Here is a 6,866-nt window from a genome sequence, read left to right as displayed (position 1 = left end):
ATATATTTCTGTGATCTTTTTTCATGAAATGTTTATGGTTTTGTATTAATATAATTCTGATTTCATAGAGTGAATTGGGAAATGGTCTCTTTTCCACATGTAACACTGATATTATTCCTTCCTTAAATCTTTGGCAGATTTACTAGTAATATTATTTTTTTCAACAGTTTCTTAGTCATTTGGAAATTATCACATTTCTAAATGACCCATGGGTCAAAGGAGAAATAATAAAATATTTGTAAATAATTTCATAGAATACAGCTAAAAGAAAACTTAAAGAGAAGTTTGTAAGAGAGGATATATATATATATATATATATATATATATATATATATATATATTGAAAAGAAAGGTCTCAAATAAATAGCCAGAACTTTCATTTTAAGAAAGATGAAAAGAACAAACTAAATAGCTCAAGATATTGCACTATATTCTCTATTCTGATTCTCCAAATGAGAATATTTAACTATATTTATTGAAACATTGGTTCACTCACCTCTCCCTTCTTTATGAGTAAATTCAATATTTGACATTCCCTCATCTTTGGAGGGTAATTCTTTGCCCACAAAAAAAGATATTGTCTTACAATAATCACAATGTCATTATGAAAATCTGGTAATCACATAAACTATATTCAGTTGTTGTCACTGTCCTTGTAATATTCAAGAGTCTATCCAAGATTATGCATTACTATGAGTATATTGATTTAGTATCTTTTAATGTGCAACAGATAATTTTTGACTATTTTGTTTATTTTTTGTAAAGGGAGGCAATAGACTTTGGTGGAGAGGTAAAGTGACTTGCCCAAGGTCACAGTTGATAAGTGTTAGGGTTTTTTAGAGTGCTATTTATTCTATCAAAATACATTCCTCTAATCTACTGTTAGGCATGTGGATTCCTCTTTACATGCTACTCTGTGTGTGTGTGTGTGTGTGTGTGTGTGTGTGTGTATTCCATAGTTTTATGTTTATGTGATCAATGGAAACTGCTGTAAATTGCCACAACACCTAATGTAGTGTAGTAAAGATAGTAATAAGTGAATTGTCCACATTTGATATAGGTTATCAAAGTAACTTATATACTTGGCACACAGTTAAAATATACTTAGAATTCTTTCCATGTGTTGGATGATGCTACTTTGCTTATTCTTCTTTGATTATAATAAGCTCACAGGGGAAAAGAACTTTGGTAAAATAAATTTATGTGTTTCAAAATACAATTTGCTAACAAACATGACTTCATATCTATGAACCCATTGCCTTATTATTTAACTTCAACTAAATTATGCTTCATCAATGAAAAACAATATTTTGTTTAAACTTGCCCGAATGAAAAATTGTCCTTGTGAGTTTTAAGAAGTATGACTTAATTGACATTTCAGGTGCTATTTTTTTCCCAGATAAACTTAGATTTCCTTTTGTTGAAATGAACATTTTTTTTTCTCATCTGAGTAATGGCACAGGAAAAGGATGTTTGAAATCAAATAATCATAAGCAACTTATTATTGAGAAAAGAAAAAAGGTCCTTAAAACTTCAATTCATTCTTCCACACAAAAACACAACCCATGTAAATTCAAACTTAGTTGCAATTCAAGTAACTTCTACAATGGAGGAATAAGCCTCTTAACAAGATTGAATTTGCTATTGTGCATGTTACAAGCTGAACAAACAGAGATTCGGGAAGGCTCTGTTCGTTCATGTGCCTCCTTTAAAAAACAAATACCAGTTTAATATAAATGGAAATGAGGGCAACATTAGTGTGAACACAAATCTTGATCCATTGTAACCTAATAATGAAAGCCATACTTTTTTTGAGGTTGGATAAATGGATAACGTCATACCTTTTAGAATCTGAATCGTCATTATTTTTGTTAACATTTTCGTCTTTTCTCTATTTTACTTTGCATGTTGGAATGACTATAAATTCAAGCACAAAATGTCATGGATGCTGGTGTGCACAAATAACACAGAATCATTAGAAATAATTATGCAAAATTGTCCAAAGATTACAAAACAAAACCGAAAGGACAGCTTTGTAAAATTCCGTTTTAATGTTTATATTATCCAAACCCTATAGTTAATAGTTGTACTCAAACATTTGCCCTGATTCAAAGGAAAGATCATGGCAGCATTATTATGGAAGTTTTGTTTTGTGAACTGGTAGGACTGAAATGCTTCTCTTTATTCAAAATATGACAATGTCTGAAAAATACAGGAACATGGTTCATGGCTAACTCCCAAAGGAAGGACTTTATTACTTTGTGTCTTTTTAATATGTGTTGAAAAATGCAAATAAATATTAATTTTCTCTGGTTTCTAAAAGTAAAATATTCATTCTCAAAACAGAGTTTATTTTCTTTTTATAAGTCATAACTAAATTACATAATGAGATTATGTAATGGCTTTATTAAAGAGCTGAAATGTAACTGCTGGCAAGGATGTGGAGAAAAAGAAACTCTCATACACTGTTGGTGGGAATACAAATTAGTATAGCCATTATGGAAAAACAGTATAAATATTCCTCAAAAATTAAAAAATAAACAACAACAAAAAACAAAACTAAAACTAGTTCTACTATATGATTCAACTATCCCACTACTTAGTATATACTCAGAGGAAATGAAATCAAAATATCAAAGAGATACCAGCATATCCATGTGTTGAGAGCCACAGCCGAAGGGGCCCCAGCAAACTTCCAGCTGCCAGCAAACTTCCAGCTGCCAGCAAACTTCCAGCTGCCGGCTGATGATTGGCTCACACCGGCCCCAGCAACATCTAGCTGATTGGCTCCTCGGCCCCAGCAACATCTAGCTGATTGGCTCCTCTGCGGTGATGCTCATTGGGCTGTTTCCCTGCCCTTTCAGACCACGGAGCTGCTCATTGGGGGACTTTTTTGGCTCCGCCCACATGACCCAGCCAATCGGCCTCAAGAGCAGGAGGATTGTGGGAGGTGGAGAGAAGCTTGTGTGGGAGAGAGAGGCTTGTGGAAAGCCGGTGGTGGCAGTTGGGCTCTGAGGATTTTTCCTGAGGAGCTGTGTGGTTTGGTGTGTGGTTCTAAAAATAAAGTTAGTTTCTTTTGACAAGTGGCTCCTGATTGTGCCCAGCCAGACTGCGGCATCCATGTCCACTACATCATCACAACAGCCAAGTTGTGTATCCAACCCAGATGTCCATCAACTAATGAATGAATAAAGAAAATGTGGTACCTGTACACAATAATACTATTAGTCATTAGAAAACATAAAATCCTACCATTTGTGATAATATGGATATAACTGAAGGTCATTTTTAAAAAATAATTTTGTTGTTGCATTATAATTACACATAAAATGGAATTTGTTCTTACAAATCCATTCAGGCACATAATATAATTTGATCAATTTTATTTCCTATTATCTCACTTTTCCCTCCTTTCCTTCCTTCCTGGTCTCTACTGGTCTCCCTTCTATATTCATGTGATCCCCCCACATTTCCCCCCTTTTTTTCTCTAGCTTTCACATATTAAAGAAATCATTCAACTCTTGGCTTTTTGAGTCTGCTTATTTTACTGAACTCATAGAAATTGAGAGTAAAATGGCGATTAACAGAGGCTATGAGAGTCAGAAGAGGAAATGGGGATGTGGTTAATAGGTGTGAATTTTCAATTAGAGAAAATATAATTTATATATCTATTATAAATCAAGGTGACTATAATTAACAATAACATGTTTCATATTTCAAAATAGCTAGAACAGTAACTTTTAAATGCCTCACTGGAAAAAAACATAATGTGAGGTAATAAATGTGTTAATTGATTGTTTTAATTTTATATATATATATATATACATATATATATATATATATATATATATATATATATATATATATATGTGTGTGTGTGTGTGTGTGTGTGTAAAAACTTCACAGAGTGGCCAATAGATATATAATATATGATTTGTCGATTTACTATAGTATCAGTAAGACATTTTTGTTTAAAAACACATTCTTTAGAATATAAAAAGGTTCTCAATTTTCTGATTGATTTCATAAGTAGTCTTTGGAAATGGGTCAAGATGAAAAATGGGAATAATTTAAAATGCTACCATATATAAACAGTGCTGATTTGCTAAGTGAGTTTGGTCAATTATAAATGAGGGCACTACACCAACCTCACTAGATTATTGTGACGATTAGATGGCACAGTATATGTAAAGCATCTAGCATAGTGATTGTGAAGCAAAATCAGTATTTGAAAAATGACAGGTGTTCTTGTTAGCATATTTTTCTGAGAAGTTAAGCAAAATTCTTCCTAGTTTCCTCTTTCCTAAATGTAAAGTCAATAAATAACTATATTTGAATATATACAATAATTTGCACTTTTAAATCTAGAGCTAGATTTGAAACCATTCAAAATTATAATTTGTCTTTATACAGTGTGAAAGAGGATTTTTGTTTCCTTATCTGTATACACATGATAAGGTCAAATCATACCAAAGTAAAGGTTGCAGCACATTATTTATGATAATACACACTGGAGAAATACTTAACAGTTTGGGGAAACTATTAATTAGTGAGGATTTATTTCTCTATATATAATATAGTAATTTATAAAATGATAATATTTTATGAAAGAAGTATATGACTAATGCTGAAAGCATAGCTTTGCCTATGATAACATATGGATTCATATGAACTTGAAAGCTAACTCTCATTATTCTAAAATTTCTAATAGGATAGTCAGTCAAAATTGTGTCAAATATTGATTTGTGTACTATATTTCTAAGTTTTAGTATAAATATGTTCTTATTTGTATGAACTAATTTATTTGACTTACATTTTTCTTTAAAGTTTTGACATAATTTGAAGATACTTGTAAATAATTTGGTCAGTTCTCTTGGATGCAAATAGACATTTATAAAAGTAGACTATGGGTAAAAGGTGTTCTCAAAAAATTTATCTGAGGAATAAATTTTAAGCATATACATTGTAATTTCTAGTATTCAGAACTTTGTTAAAGTTTTACCAGCTAACTGGTTCATACAATATATATAATTTTTTAGTTCATAAAATTAAGTCCACAATAATCCATTACTTGGATTTTTCTTACCTACATATTACAAATTCACATTTGATTAATCAGAATGCATTTTATAATTGTACTGCTGAAGGTATGAAAACCACTAATAATGGAACAGTTATATGGTATTTGATTTTTCAGTAGATATTTCCAGAAATTGTTGAGAAGAAATTCATTTTTGCAAAATTTACTGTTTTTGAAATATTTATTGTAATTGAAAAAACAACTACTTTCTCAACTTTATACTTCAGAGTTTATGCTCTTATCTTCCTCCTCTTCTGTCCTAAAGTCTGCCTTACCAGTGAGATAGATATTATTCAAAACTTAACGCAAAGGACCTTAGAATTTAAAGCAATAACTGATTTACCAAATAGTATTTGAGAAGTTTTGCTTCTGACACCAATGTTTTAATTTTTGTAGAGAACAGCTTCTAATTTAAATGAGTTGAATAGTAGTTTACTCTAAAAATCTCAAGAAAGACTATTAAGGAACTGATAAAATTGATTGAGCTAGGGATTCCTGACTACTGAATTGTTGTTTGCTAAAAATTACAATAAACTATTAGGATTTATTCAAAATATGCCAGATTGGTTTAGACACATAAACTTGTATATAACTAGTATGTGAATGTCAAAACTAATACTCTGAGTTTGCCAATGCTACCTCTGATCAGCCCATGTTCTCATGATACAACTCAATGATTTCATAATATGGCTGAAGTTGTTATAGCATGCACTTCCCCCCCCCTCTTTCTCTCTCTCTTGTCCCCCTTCCTCCCTCCCTCTCCCTCTCTCTCTCCCTCTCTCTCCTTCCTTCTTTCTTGGTACTGGGGAGTGAACACAGGAGCACCTAACCACTGAGCCATATCCCCAGCCCCTTTTTGTATTTTATTTTGAGACAAGATATCCCTAAATTGCTTAGGGCCTCGCTAAATTGCTGAGGCTAGCTTAGAACTTGCAAACTTCTTGCCTCTGCCTCCAGAGCCTCTGGGATTATAGGAGTGCGCCACCATGCCCAGTTATAGCATGCACTTTCTAATGGATTTTTCCAACATGCAATTTTCCTTCAAGAACTAAAATAGTGGTTCATTCATATGCTTCTTTTTGAGATATATATTAATACTACTACAAGATACTGTAGCAACATCTTTTCTTTAACCCATAGAGAAATGTTCATGCATCAATGCATTTGCTCCTCATTCTGAATGTAGACTATTTACAACAAAGAACATTATGACTCAAGCCAAATCAATCAAAAGAAAATAAAAGGTGATACTAAACTATAAATATGAGTCATCAGAAGTTTGTAAGTCATCTGCATTCAGATCCTGACTTTTTTTCACTTTTGGGGGGTCCATTATTGTTGTACATAATAAAGTGATTTGTTGTATCACATTTGTACGTACACACAATATAATAACATAATTTGGCCAATATCACTCTGCAGCATTCCCCCCCTCCTTCCTGCTTCCCACCCCTTGTCCCCATCCTCTACTGTTCTCCCTTTGATTTTTGAGATCTATCCTCACCTTTCTTTTCCTTTTTCCTCTCTAGCTTCTGCATATGAGTGAAACATATGACCTTTAACCTTCTGAGTTTAACTTATTTAACTTAACATAATGGTCTTAGTCCCATCCATTTTCCTGCAGAAGACATTATTTCATTTTTCTTTATGGCTGAATAAAACTCCATTGTGTATGTATACCATATTTTCTTTATCCATTTATCCATTGATGGACACCTAGGGTGCATCCATGGTTTGGCTGTAACTAGTGCTGCTATAATCATGGGTATGTATGTATGACTAGAGT

Source organism: Marmota flaviventris, chromosome X (genome assembly GCF_047511675.1).
Source record: "Marmota flaviventris isolate mMarFla1 chromosome X, mMarFla1.hap1, whole genome shotgun sequence".
In the NCBI taxonomy this organism is placed as follows: Eukaryota; Metazoa; Chordata; class Mammalia; order Rodentia; family Sciuridae; genus Marmota; species Marmota flaviventris.
The sequence above is the reverse complement of the archived record's forward strand: the minus strand, read 5'-3'. Positions refer to the sequence as shown.